Consider the following 13,129-nt stretch of genomic DNA (forward strand, 5'->3'; position numbering starts at 1 on the left):
ATGTTTTTATTTCCCGGGTCTCCGATTATTATACTCTGGGGTCTGAAAAGACCCCAGAGTATAATAATTGTTTATGGGTGTCCACAGAGGAACATAATACTGTGTACAGGGGACACTATTGGGGTTAATACTGTGTGTGCAGGGGACACTATTGGGGTTAATACTGTGTGTGCAGGGGACACTATTGGGGTTAATACTGTGTGCAGGGGCAAGTAAGGGACATAATAGAGTGCGGAGGAGGGGGTCGGTCGAGGTCTTCGGCGTCAGTTGGGATGGGGGGGGCCCCATGTCAAAAGTTCGCCACGGGGCCCCGCCATTCCTAGTTACGCCACTGCAGAGGACATAATGGACACTGCCACATAAAGCAATGTCAGGGCTCGTTCCATGAGTATTATTTCCTAGTACTATGACATCACTGCATTGACTACCTTTATATTGTACACCATCCTATATTAGCTCTGTCCTGTGACATCACTTTGAGTATTATGTTTGTGATATTTTTTGATATTTTGATGTCCCTATGTATTATCCTTGTTCTGTGACTTCATTATGGCCTTTGCCATTAGCAATGATCCCACTATGGTCCTTATCCTGGTTGCTTGATATTGCTGTGCACATTATTCCTATATTCTGATATTATTGTGTACATAACCTTTTCTTTTTCTGCCAATGAGGTTTCATTATTTAGCTCAGTGGCTGAATACCGGGGTAGCGGATGCCAAAGGGCCCGGGACATTAGGGGGCCTGGCTCGCCCCTGATGTTTTTTGTTTTAATAGACTATTACCTGCTGTTAACTGCTGTTACCTCACTGTGTGTATTATCCTTCTGATATGACATCACTTTGCCTATTATCCATGTATTGTTACATTACTGTGTTTATTACAACTGTATTACATTACTTGTGCATATTATCTCTGTAATGTGACATCACTGTGTGTATTATCCCTGTACTGTGACATCACTGTCTGTATTATCCCTGTACTGTGACATCATTGTGTGTATTATCTCTGTACTGTGACATCACTGTGTGTATTATCTCTGTACTGTGACATCACTGTGTGTATTATCTCTGTACTGTGACATCACTGTGTATATTATCCCTGTACTGTGACATCACTGTGTTTATTATCCCTTTACTGTGACATCACTGTGTGTATTATCCCTGTACTGTGACATCACTGTGTGTGTTATCCATGTACTGTGACATCACTGTGTTTATTATCCCTGTACTGTGACATCACTGTGTGTATTATCCCTGTACTGTGACATCACTGTGTGTATTATCCCTGTACTGTGACATCACTTTGTGTATTATCCCTGTACTGTGACATCACTGTGTGTATTATCCCTGTACTGTGACATCACTGTGTGTATTATCCCTGTACTGTGACATCACTGTGCCTATTATCCCTGTACTGTGACATCACTGTGTGTATTATCCCTGTACTGTGACAACACTGTGTTTATTATCCCTGTACTGTGACATCACTGTTTATTATCCCTATATTGTTACATCACTGTCCTGTGACATCATTACTACCTATGTACTGTTACATAACTATGTTTTATATACCTGTATCAAGACATCACTATTATCTCTGTAGTGTGTGACATGACTGTATTTTATATCTTGACACTGTGACACTTTGAAAGATCAGAATAGGTTGGATGTTTCTTATCACTTGCACCCACTGTCCATTGACCATTGGGCCAATACATATGGCTAGGGGAATCCTGCACAGAATCTTATCACATAGTAGACTACCAAGTCCTGGGTCCCCTCTATGCCAGTGCCCTATGGAAGCTACAAGGTGTATCCTAATGTGACAAATTGCATTCAGTTACAATAATAATCAGAATGTTGGTTGGGAAATCCAGATTATTGATGTCTGATGTGTAGCTATTATTATTGTGTATCTATGTAGAGAATACAATTAACTGTAGGAGAACTATGGACGTCTGTGTTATGGATTTGTTTATGCAACTCATCAGTCATCCAGACAGAAATTCATATAAAAACTACTTGTAATACAGTAACAACATTACAAACAGGGGTGTGCATAGTCATTCAGCTGCCTGAGGCGACACCCATAAAGACGCCCTTCTCGTACCATACACTATGTTCCATAAACTTTTGGGAAATAAGCACGGTATATTATAAAACACAAATATTATTATCTGGTTATCATTGGACTCATCCCTGTGAGGTCACTGGGTTACTTGGAAATGTGCTATTCTAACAGTAGAGGGCGTTAAAGTTCCATTGAATCACATGTACATTTATATATAGTGTTAGCCAGAGAGCAACGCAAACTCCAGTTTGTATACGTTGGAATAGGAAAGTCCATTCTGTACTAATGTAATATGTCATGCTTGAAAATTAATTTATGGTTTAGATTCATAACAGCGGCAGAAAATACGTTTATTTGATTATGTAACTTTTAACCCCTTAGACCGCAGTAATGGGTATATTCGTCACTGACAGAGGCTTCAGTGCTGCTTGGTGTACTCACAAGATCACAGCGGGAGTGCAAATGTGACATCAGTCTTGGCATGTTAATCTCTTCCATGCCACAGTCAATAGCAACCCAGGCATCTAAGGTATTGAGAGAGGAAGAGGAACGCCACTGCCAGCCCACTGGTGTCCTTGTAGAACGAAGATGGGTTAACCTAAAAACTTTTACCATTAGATATTATGTTACTGTTTAAAATAGCTATACAGATGTATCAAGATGTATCAAAGTTTAACTTGACATTGTGATATCACAAAAAAAGAAAATCCATCGAAAGAGTTGAGCCAAAGTTCTCTGCCATATTGTATTTAACACATTTAGGGCGGGTTCACACCTGTGCCCGGTCTCCACTTTGTGGGTTTCCGTCTTCTGCCTGAGAAACTGGACAGGAGATGGAAACCTGGCAGTCAGTGTCCACCCCTGAGCGCCTGTGAGCGTCTTCTGGTCTCCGCGTCAAAAGCATTTTTTTTTACCCGGATACAAAGTCCTGCGTGTCCAACTTTGTGTCCGGTTAAAAAAAACTGTTTAGCCACGGAGACCAGAAGACGCTCATGGGCGCTCACAGGCGGACACTATGCAAACCCATTCAAGTGAATGGGTTTGAAAACTGACCGATGGGTTTCCGTCTCCTGTCCAGTTTCTTGGGCAGAAGACGGAAATCTGAAAGCGGAGACCGGGCGCAGGTGTGAACCTGCCCTTATTGCGAAGTTAAATTTTAATACATGTGTACGCATTGCTGCAATGATAACATGAACATAGTTTACAGGTGTTTTGCAGTCTAAATAGCTGATAGCCTATCCTTAGGATAATTCATCAATTAAAGATCTTCAGGGTCCAACACCAAGACCCCCGGCCGATCAGCTGTTTGAAGAGACTGCACCATTTACTGGTGACACATTCCCAAAATAAGAATTCCAGTGTATTCCTATGTGATTTTGCTTTGGTCTGTCTTCCCTCCCTTGTGTTTGATAGGTTTCTCCCTGCCAGCTCTTACATACAGGACTCAGGGGAGATCAGTGTAAAGTTATATGTCATAGGGTACACTGGAGAATCTGCACACAGCACACATAGTATAGACGGACAGTGTGAGTTGAACAATTTTGATTACTCTGTACTTAATCATTGTATGGGCTCACCTTCCACATTACTTAGGGCATTTGCACTTGGAGTGGGGAGGAAAGATGTCTACATGTTGTCAAAACACATTCAGTAGTGTATGATGTACAGTGTACAGTAGTTCACCTGCAGTTGTGTTGTGTATTGTGTGTTGTGTGTTCTTATCAACACAAAACTGTACAGTACACACCGCAGCTGCTGCAGAACCTCTTTCTTAAAGAGTGACGGAGCTCTTCCGTACATGTCAGTCAATCAGTACAGAAGATAAGTATAAGCAAAGCCTTAACACATCCACTCATCGCTATAATTGTCATGTTGTGACATCATAATGTGATGTTTATAGCAATACTATTTACAGAAATGTTTTTCTTATTATATATATCGCAATCTTCGAGGTTGAGCCTTTGTGAATAAGGGTTGTATTAGTCTATAAAGGTATGAATTATCATAAAGGAACATACAATAGATGTAGAAGAATTGGAGGCACTAGGGAGGATCTGCATGCCTAGGTGTAAAGTTACTTGCCTATATACAAAGGAAAGTTCAATTACTGCTAATTATAAGGTGTGTGTAAGTAAATATTACAGCGGTGTATTATTACACTGTAATAATATTGTTCACATTGAAATCACCGTATACTTAAGAAGAACATTCATCAATCATCACAATATAAATTTGCGAGTAAATAAAATATCAAAGGCAAAGAGATGAACTATTAAAGATGTATAAGGGTTTTACTTAATAAAGTCTGTTCACCGAACAATTAAAAGTTCTAGAATTTTCTAATAAACTTTCTGTAGCAATGTCTCATGATTTACGTAATCTCTGCTTGCTGTCATTTAATGGTCAGTCTTAATTTCGGAGAGGATTACCTGTCGTCATTTATATGACAAGGACATTAAAAGTAGGAGGATATGGCAGCACTAGGGGGGCAATGCGGATTCAGCCTCTAAATCATGAAGGCGTTTTTTTCCACGTGGATTCTGACACGGATTCAACGCCAAAATCCTTGCCAAAAACTCTGTGTGAATGAACCCTAAAGCAACAACTGAACCAGCAGCAAGACAAGGTGTACAGAACACCAAATATTTCCCTATTAATTTCATATAATTGATCAGTATTATCATACTTATCAATCAAGTGTTATACATTGACTAATGTTGGCCATATTATAAACCCACCAATAATATTTCACTTTCTCCACCGACTAGCGCTACTCTCTTACAAGACACAAGGGTACACAACGCAGAACAATCCAACACAGATGGCATCTTAGAATGAATCACCATTCCAGTATTGCGTGACACACTTCGCCATGGAGATTTATTACATTTATTAGATGTTATAAAACATTCAACAGCCTCTTAATTGTTTCCTTAATTCAATGGACTGCAACACAATAAAACTTTTAATAAATGCTAATAGATACAACAATCATTCCTTTAGTTCTAATGATAATGCTCTCAATCAGGATGAGGACCTATCCTTAAATACGTCCACCATCTGAAATGTTGCCAAGGACTACAATTTCCCATGAAACTAAATCAATTCAATATCTAGACATGACACGCTAGCAAAACTCTTGTAAGTTGCAATTTGTAAAACAAACAGTGGGTGACCCGCACGTAGACACACATATAGAAGCAATATCATAAAGCAATGTTGACTTTAAAAGGTGATGATCTGTATGTCTATTTGTATTATTATTCCAGTTATCTTAAATAGTCACTGTTGTTTCAACAGACAACAATTTTGCATAAATGAATAGTACAGTGTTCCCTTGACTTTCGCAGGGAATATGTTCTAAGGCTGCCCGCGAAATTCAAATTTCCGCAAAGTGGAGATACGGTATTTAATCTCATGTTAGGGGATGTCCTGCGATGCTGTTCATATCTAAAATAGTCTACGTACAGTACAGTATATGAAATGATATGGGTACTCACCATTGAAGAAGATACAGTACACGAAACTTGACTGATGATAGTGATGGTGATGATGTTGATGAGCAATGAGATGATGATGATGAGATGATGATGATGATATGATGGGGGTCGAGATGAATGGGAAGGAGAGCATAATTAATGATCTTCTTCAATCACCACTTCATCAGGTGGTGCAGGGTCGCCCGTATCTTCTGCAATGGACACTGAAGGTGAAGGGGATGGATTGACAGACCTCTTGGTTTTCGTGATGAACATAGTTATGGATAGTTGATGGCGCATTTTCCTTTTCTGGGCTAACATGGCTCTGTACAGTGCGATGATGTTGTCAAGGGAGGACTTAAATTGTATCGAACGAGTCATGTTGGGATCCCAACGTTCAACAATCTGTTGGAGATATGCAGCGATTTGGTGCACTTCTGCAAGCCATTCAAGTGTTAGGCAATGCATGCATGCAATGACACACTCCTCAGACCATAGCGCTTTTGATAATTATCAAACCAGCTCTTACTTGCCGTGAATGTGGATTTGGTCGAAGAAGCAGTTGATGTTGATGGCTGGGGGGTCATCTAATTCATTGGCACCGTCATCAACATCTTCTTCTTCTTCTGCATCATCTCCTTCTTTGTTCGCCAGACGGTTGTAGAGTTGTTTTGCCTTTGTCCGTATCATATTGGTATCCAATGCAACATTCTTCTTATGGCAGTCTTGTATCCATACGGACAAGCAGCTTCCATTTTCAGAATTCTTTTATTTCTAGGCGTCACCATCCTTTTTGCTTCCTTGTTGAATGTGATGCCAGCTGTTTCTCTTATTTTCATCCTTACGAATGTATCTCACACTCGATTTGTTTATTCCATAATGGCGGCCAACTTCTGCATATGAACGACCCTCTTTCAACATATCTAAGTTCAACCTTCTGTTTAATCGTTAGCATCTTCCTAGTCTTTTTACTTTCGCAGCCTACACTCGCCACTCGACGTTTAGGAGGCATCTTGGGTATGTCACACACAAACACCGTACCTGTACTAGCAAGACGACGGCTGGTAGGTGTGTGAGAAGGATTTGGTATTGTGACCTAGCGCGCATTCAACCAGCCAATCAGCATCCGGATGTCACCAAACAATGTACAGTACAGTATCACTCCGCTCAACTAATAGCGGTACCTGTACATGTACATGTAAATCGGGCGGCCGCGGGAAAACCCGTGGTGTTCAAAAAAAATGTGGAGTATGCTTCCATTAATATTTTTTGAAAACCCGTGGTATAGCCCTTCCATGAAAGTCGGACCCTCGAAAGTCAAGGGACTACTGTACATGCGATTACAAGAAACATGGTAATATGTCTTATCAAAAAAGAAATGCCTCTTCATGCTTTTTTTAGGCTGCTTTCTTGCTCTTACCTTCTCTGATAAAGTTTTACTGTGAAAATACCTGTTCTAACCTTTTTGAGATGGACTGCAGGTCACATGACTTAGATGACTCTTTAAATGACTATAGAGAGGGGAGAAGTGAGCAGAAAGAAAGGGAAATAAGGTAAGAAAGTCAACTATTAGTTTTACCCCAGAGCTTCAATCCAAGTCAAAGCAGATTATCCACATGAGTACAAATCAGTACTTCTATATATATGTCCTGCATGGTCCTCAGGTGGTTTCTGATTGAGAGATAGACAGTTATAGAACATATTCCATCTCTAATAGTGTGTGCAGTGTATGGGGTCTAGTCTTTACCCATCAGCTCATAGAGGACTGTAAATTCCTAATTTATCATGCAGAGCGGCAAACTGCTAAAACTGCAGAATATGTCATATAATGACCAGAAATAGGTAAAGGTAAATGAAACTGCAGGTATGCTTCATATAGCAAATTAAGCAACTCTACAAATAGTGTTTATTAGATTCATAAAGAACATGGTTCAATGCAGACATTTGTGTCTCCGTGGTTCTAGACTACAAACTGTGTATAACTAGGGTTGAGCCAATCTTAAGATTTCAGGATCGATTTTAAAATCCAATTTCCGATCATTTTCCAGCCGATCCAGACTGCGATCGTGAAATTTGCTTGATCGCTGATCGGAATCTGATCTTTTCCGATCCCGATCACTCAACCCTATGTATAACCTGATACTGCAGTCAAGATAACTTCTATCTGTCCTCTACTTGCACTAACATACAATAAGCAAACTATTTGCAACATTTTTTCATTTATTTTGTGACGCGTTTCCCTTTCTAACAATCTTGCCTGATAGCAGCAGCATACATAGAAGAGAACACATAGGCACATAGGAAAGATGAAAATGAGCCCCAATTATATTGAAAGATTTTTGACATGCATTGTTTTCCCCTCTCTTCCCTTTCTATGCCCCTTTAGCTCGTTCCCAGCTTTTTTTTTGTATTATGCCAGAGCCCTTTCCAAGTTCTTATCACCCCATTAGTAAAGGGGATACAACCAACTATAAGTCTTCCTTCTCTCTCCAAGGGCTCCATAGCAGCAACATGGTCTACCTCTAGTAGGCACTGCCATTGTAAGGAAATTGCTAGGACAACAATTCCCAAGTAACTGTTTGAACCCTGGGACGGGACACAACAGACAGTGAGCCCTAAGCTGAAGCCCCCAACTTTCCCTTCCTATTGCCAGGCCCTATCCTACGTAGTAGGCGGCAACCACAAAGACAGTCCCTTCCTGTATAGGTGAGACACAAAACGCAAAAAAGACAGACAACAACAAGGGAGGTCAGCTAGCCAAGGGTCAGTAACAGTCGAGCGATGCAGTGCCAAATCGGAGTCCAAAGAATAGTCAGTGAGGAAAGCCAAAGGTCAAGGATAAGAAAGCAAGCAAAAATAGTGACAGCAAGGAGCAAGTATGCACAAGGCAATAGCAAGCATAGGTGTGAATGAGAGCCAAGGTTAAATAGGGAGGAAGAACCCGCCCCTGGAGTTGACAGGAAGGCAGGCTGTCAATCACAGGGCAAGGCCAGATTAACCATTAGAGGAGCAGAGACAAACATAGGCAGAAGACGGGTGTGGTGCAAATACAATCACAGCAGTAGAGCCATGTTCACACAGTACGACCAAAAACTTTAAGCCATGAACCAAACTGCACACGCCTCCTGCGCCACAGCACGCGAGAGAGGGTGGTGCAGAGACCCGAACAGGCAGAGATGTTACAGCCATACAATATAAGTTATAAAAACACACAACATTTTTCATCAGCACTTTGAGCTATCAGAAAACTGGTTTCCAAGCCATGAAAAAAGGTCATCATTTTTTGTTGCAAGACAGAATTTTTGCACAAAAATTGCAAAATTTTAAGCTTTGAATGCCGCATGCCACTTTCTCCAAAGAGGTGTGATGAGAGGTGAGGCAGGTTAGGATCTTCTTCCGGAGCTGGGTTCAAAGTTCTAGACTACGCATGCCCACGCCCGCGGCCACAAGCAAAATAGTCACTTACACAGTAAGCTGTGTAAGCGGCCATTTTATTGTGGCCTGGGCATGCACAGTCAGCTCTACCCAATGCCCGAGGCCTAGAAGATTGAAACCCAGGACAGAAGAAGACACATGGAGAGGCCGTCCAGAAGAAGATGGAGGCAGAGCTGAAGAGTTCTCTTGCAGCATTGGAGATGCCCCAGTGCTGCGAGAGAACTTATTTGCATACAGATGATAACCGGGATTTCTACCGAACGGCGGCGCGGAGAAGACATCTAAAAGTAAGAGAAGAATAGCCTTTCTTAAGGCTATTCATACATGTGATTGAGAAAAAAATTATGATTTTAATATAGTATCCCTTTAAAGTCATAGAGAAAAGGATCTCCTGCACCGTGTCACATAAAGTCTGCCAACTGTAAAAATCATGGATCAAGACTTCAAAGGTGTTCAAGAAATAACTATACATAGCGTATAAGAAATGGCAAAAACAAAGACGATACAGAAGTTGACAACTTAGACTCTTTAGTGGCAGATGTGATAAAGGTAAGCTTGTTCTCTTACAAAAAATGTAGTTGAGCGTTATTTATTGGAAATACAAAGAGTCGGGGGTTTGATAAGGTGGGATCCTTCATCTTAAGTTCTGCTGTTGGGTGCAATTTCCTGCAGTATTTTGTATATTTGTATCATTGGCTTGCACCAGTTCACACTGGGAGGTGTTGTTTGATTTTTTAGTTTTTTTTTGCATATTACAACGGGTGCGGGTTATCTCCCTCCACATTGGCCTTGCACTCTGTCTCTTTGCACAGGACTATTCAATTTGGGTGAATTTCTAGATCCCACCTGTCCAAGGCTATTTTCAATAGAACATGGCCTTGAATCCTACTTGTCCTGTAGAGTTGAGTCGATCTTGAGATTTCAGGATCGTTTTTAAAATCCGATTTTTGATCATTTTCCAGCCAATCCCGATCATGAAATTTACACGATCGCTGATCGAAATCCGATCTTTTCCTATCCTGATCGCTCAACCCTAATGTTAGCTTTTCCCACAATGATTGGCCAGTAGCCAAGCATTGTGGGAACTAACGTGAGACCTCAATCCCAACTAAAAAGATTGGGATCGGAATTCCGATTGCGATCATGAAATTTGCTTGATCACCAATCGGAATCCGACCTTTTCTGATCCCGATCGCTCAACACTATTGTCCTGTGATCACATTGTAGGTTTATTCTGAGCCTGGGAGAGGTATGTTTGTTTAGTGTAGGGGCCCATCCGAATGAGGTCACCTTGATATATATGTTGTTTCATGTATTGTCACTGGTGCTGTGTGCAGAGTGTTGCAGTAATTTTCTACAGATTTTTTTGGCTTGGTGGAAGAGGTCCGTTTTCTTTGTTCTATCCCATGCCACAAGGTCACGGCGTCTTATTAGGGGCAGGTGTGAAAACCGGATCTGTAATCTAACTCCACGTCTCCCGCACCACCAGGACCGTACACCTCCGTAAATATTAGACTAGGTTTGGAACACACTGTAAACACGCTGCCTTAATGCTGACTTAATTTGACTGGAAATGTCACTGGATTTATAACACTTTATTTTACTGGCATCATTTTCCAAGGGTGATGGGTGTGGGGGCTGGAGGTGGAAAGGGAGCAGATTCTGCTGAAATATCATTATTAAAAAGGCATGCTGAAAAGTCAAGTAGGCCAGAGGGAGGTATTTAATGAAAGTGAGGTGCTGTATTCTGCAATGATGCCGTGGGGAGCCAGATTTTCTTATTTATTTGGCTTGCATGCTTAGCAGTTGTTAGCAATGCATCTGTTAAACTTCCACTCCATAAATTGCTCCTTTTTACTGGGAGACACAAAAATGCTAAAATATAGTGTTTACCCACAATAAAGCAATGGCACTTGGGGATTATGTATGAGATGCTGAACTTCTATAGTGACCCAGGCTATGTCTCCTGGAATGGTGTGAACATTCCCATAACAGTCTGACCTGGTAGTACAAAATATGTCATCTCTGTACTAAACTGTATGTTACCTTTTCAGAAACCATCCACAGCGGTATATGAAGCTGCATTATAACAAATGCCCAGGGTGGTATCCAGTGCTATAGGTGTTGTACCTGAAATATAGTACCTGAGTGGGTCAATGGGCCTCTATGCCACCTAAAAAGATAATAGTTATTAAAGAGGTTTTCCTGAGCTATTTCCAATCTACCCCTCAGATTCATTGGCGTCTGACTTAGTTGTAGAAGGTGCTGTGACATTTGACCAAGTGCTACTGCATTATCGCTGCTTAACAAGCACAGCGCCATATGTCGTATAGTGGCTGTGCTTGGTATTGTTGCTCAGTTCAGCTGCAATGGGAATGTACTGCAGAATGAACATGTGACAAACTGACGTAATGTCATTGGCCTAAGAAGAGAAAGAAGAAATCACTCAGCCAATTGGTGAGGGTACCTACCTAAGGATAGCTCATACATTTTAGAATCCTGGAAAAAAAATAGTGTTTTACGAATTACATCCACACCTTGTGGAAAAATATGCACATCAGACACGCTGTGATTTCCAAAACCGTTGCGGTTTTGGAATTTGTGTCATGTCAATGATACCTACGGAGAAGCCAGTTGTTTCCCTATAGTTATAATGGAAGCAGAAAGTCTGCAGAGGAAACCTCTGTGGACTTCCTGTGAAATGCGCTGCAGGAAAAACCATAAGGCTTTATTGCCATTTTTTTGCTGAGACGCCCTAAGTAGGACCAATGGCTGGGAATGGCTAGGCCCCAAAGTGACATGGCGTTCCCGAAACACATCACTTAAAAAATTGGTATTTACCTCAATAGTTACTATGTAACTTTTTTATTTCTTGGACTAAATAAAAGTTACATTTTATTCTACCGCTGAATTTTTCTATCTTCATCCTGGTTGCAGCTGGTGACTATGCTTTTACCTTGACAGTATACTGATTGATGGGTTGAGTTCACCTGGATACCATGCTCTCCAAGAGTAGTATATTCACACTGGATACGGTGAGCTGAAAACATATATTTTTTTTGTCTATTTAACAATTATTATGCTCTGGGGTCTTTCGAGACCCAAGAGTATAATGATTGGAGATCCAGGGGAGGACACAAACATAAAACACACTGTTACTTACCTCTCTTAGGCTCCGGTGCACTACCGGTTGATGTTGACCTTCATAAATGATGAACGAAATGTCACGTGAGCCAGGGCTTGCATCACAACGCATAATGATGCCAACCCACATGACATCGCCAAATAAGCCTGAAGCCTTCCAGAGCGCAGGAGAGGTAACTAACAGTGTTTTATGTTTTCTTACCTCTCCTAGCCCTCAGATCAGGGGTGAACCTAGGGCTTGTGCCGCCTGAGGCGGACGTCAAAAAGCCGCCTCTCTCCCCCCGAGCGGAGGGGGCGTGGCCGAGCGGAGGGGGTGGGGCAGGGCCGAGTTGAGGGGCGGAGCGAGCGTCGTTAGCAGGCAGAGAGCAGGCAGGGAGAGCACCTGCTCTCTGCTAAGCGTGAGGGGCGGCCGCTGGAGCAGCGCTGCGTCCACAAGGCCGCCCCAATCCACCACTCGCTTCCCGTGCCGGGCTGCCGAGACGGTGACGCTAAGCCAGTCCAGGACAACTTGTCCTGGACTGGCTTAGGTCAGCAAAAATGTCGCCCTCCCCCGGGGCCCCGGCATAGCACTGCCTGAAGCGGTCACTTCAGGTCGCCTCATGGGAGGTGCGGCGCTGCCTCAGATCATTATCCTCGGTGGTCTCAAAAGACCCTTCCTCCCATCCACCGAGTATAATGATAGCGGTGTTTGTGGGGTTCAGGGGCCTGCACCCTCACTTACCGATCCCCTCTCCTTCTCATAGCCGCCTCCACAGAAGGGTAAGCACCAGCCGCCATGAGTATGAGCGAGGTTCGGTAAGTAAATAGGGCCTGTTACCTGCTGGAGTTACTCCTATTTAAAAAAAAATCGGGCCCACCAGCCCAGGCCTTGTGGCAGCTGCTACCCCAGTAGTTACGCCCTTGCGTAGGGCCTTAGCCTAACGGATCCTGGCAATGTCAGAGAATTATGTCACAGTAGCTTCAGGAAATACAATACTGTAAGGGCAACACCAGAGCAT

This window comes from Leptodactylus fuscus, chromosome 5 (assembly GCF_031893055.1).
Source record: "Leptodactylus fuscus isolate aLepFus1 chromosome 5, aLepFus1.hap2, whole genome shotgun sequence".
Lineage (NCBI taxonomy): Eukaryota > Metazoa > Chordata > Amphibia > Anura > Leptodactylidae > Leptodactylus > Leptodactylus fuscus.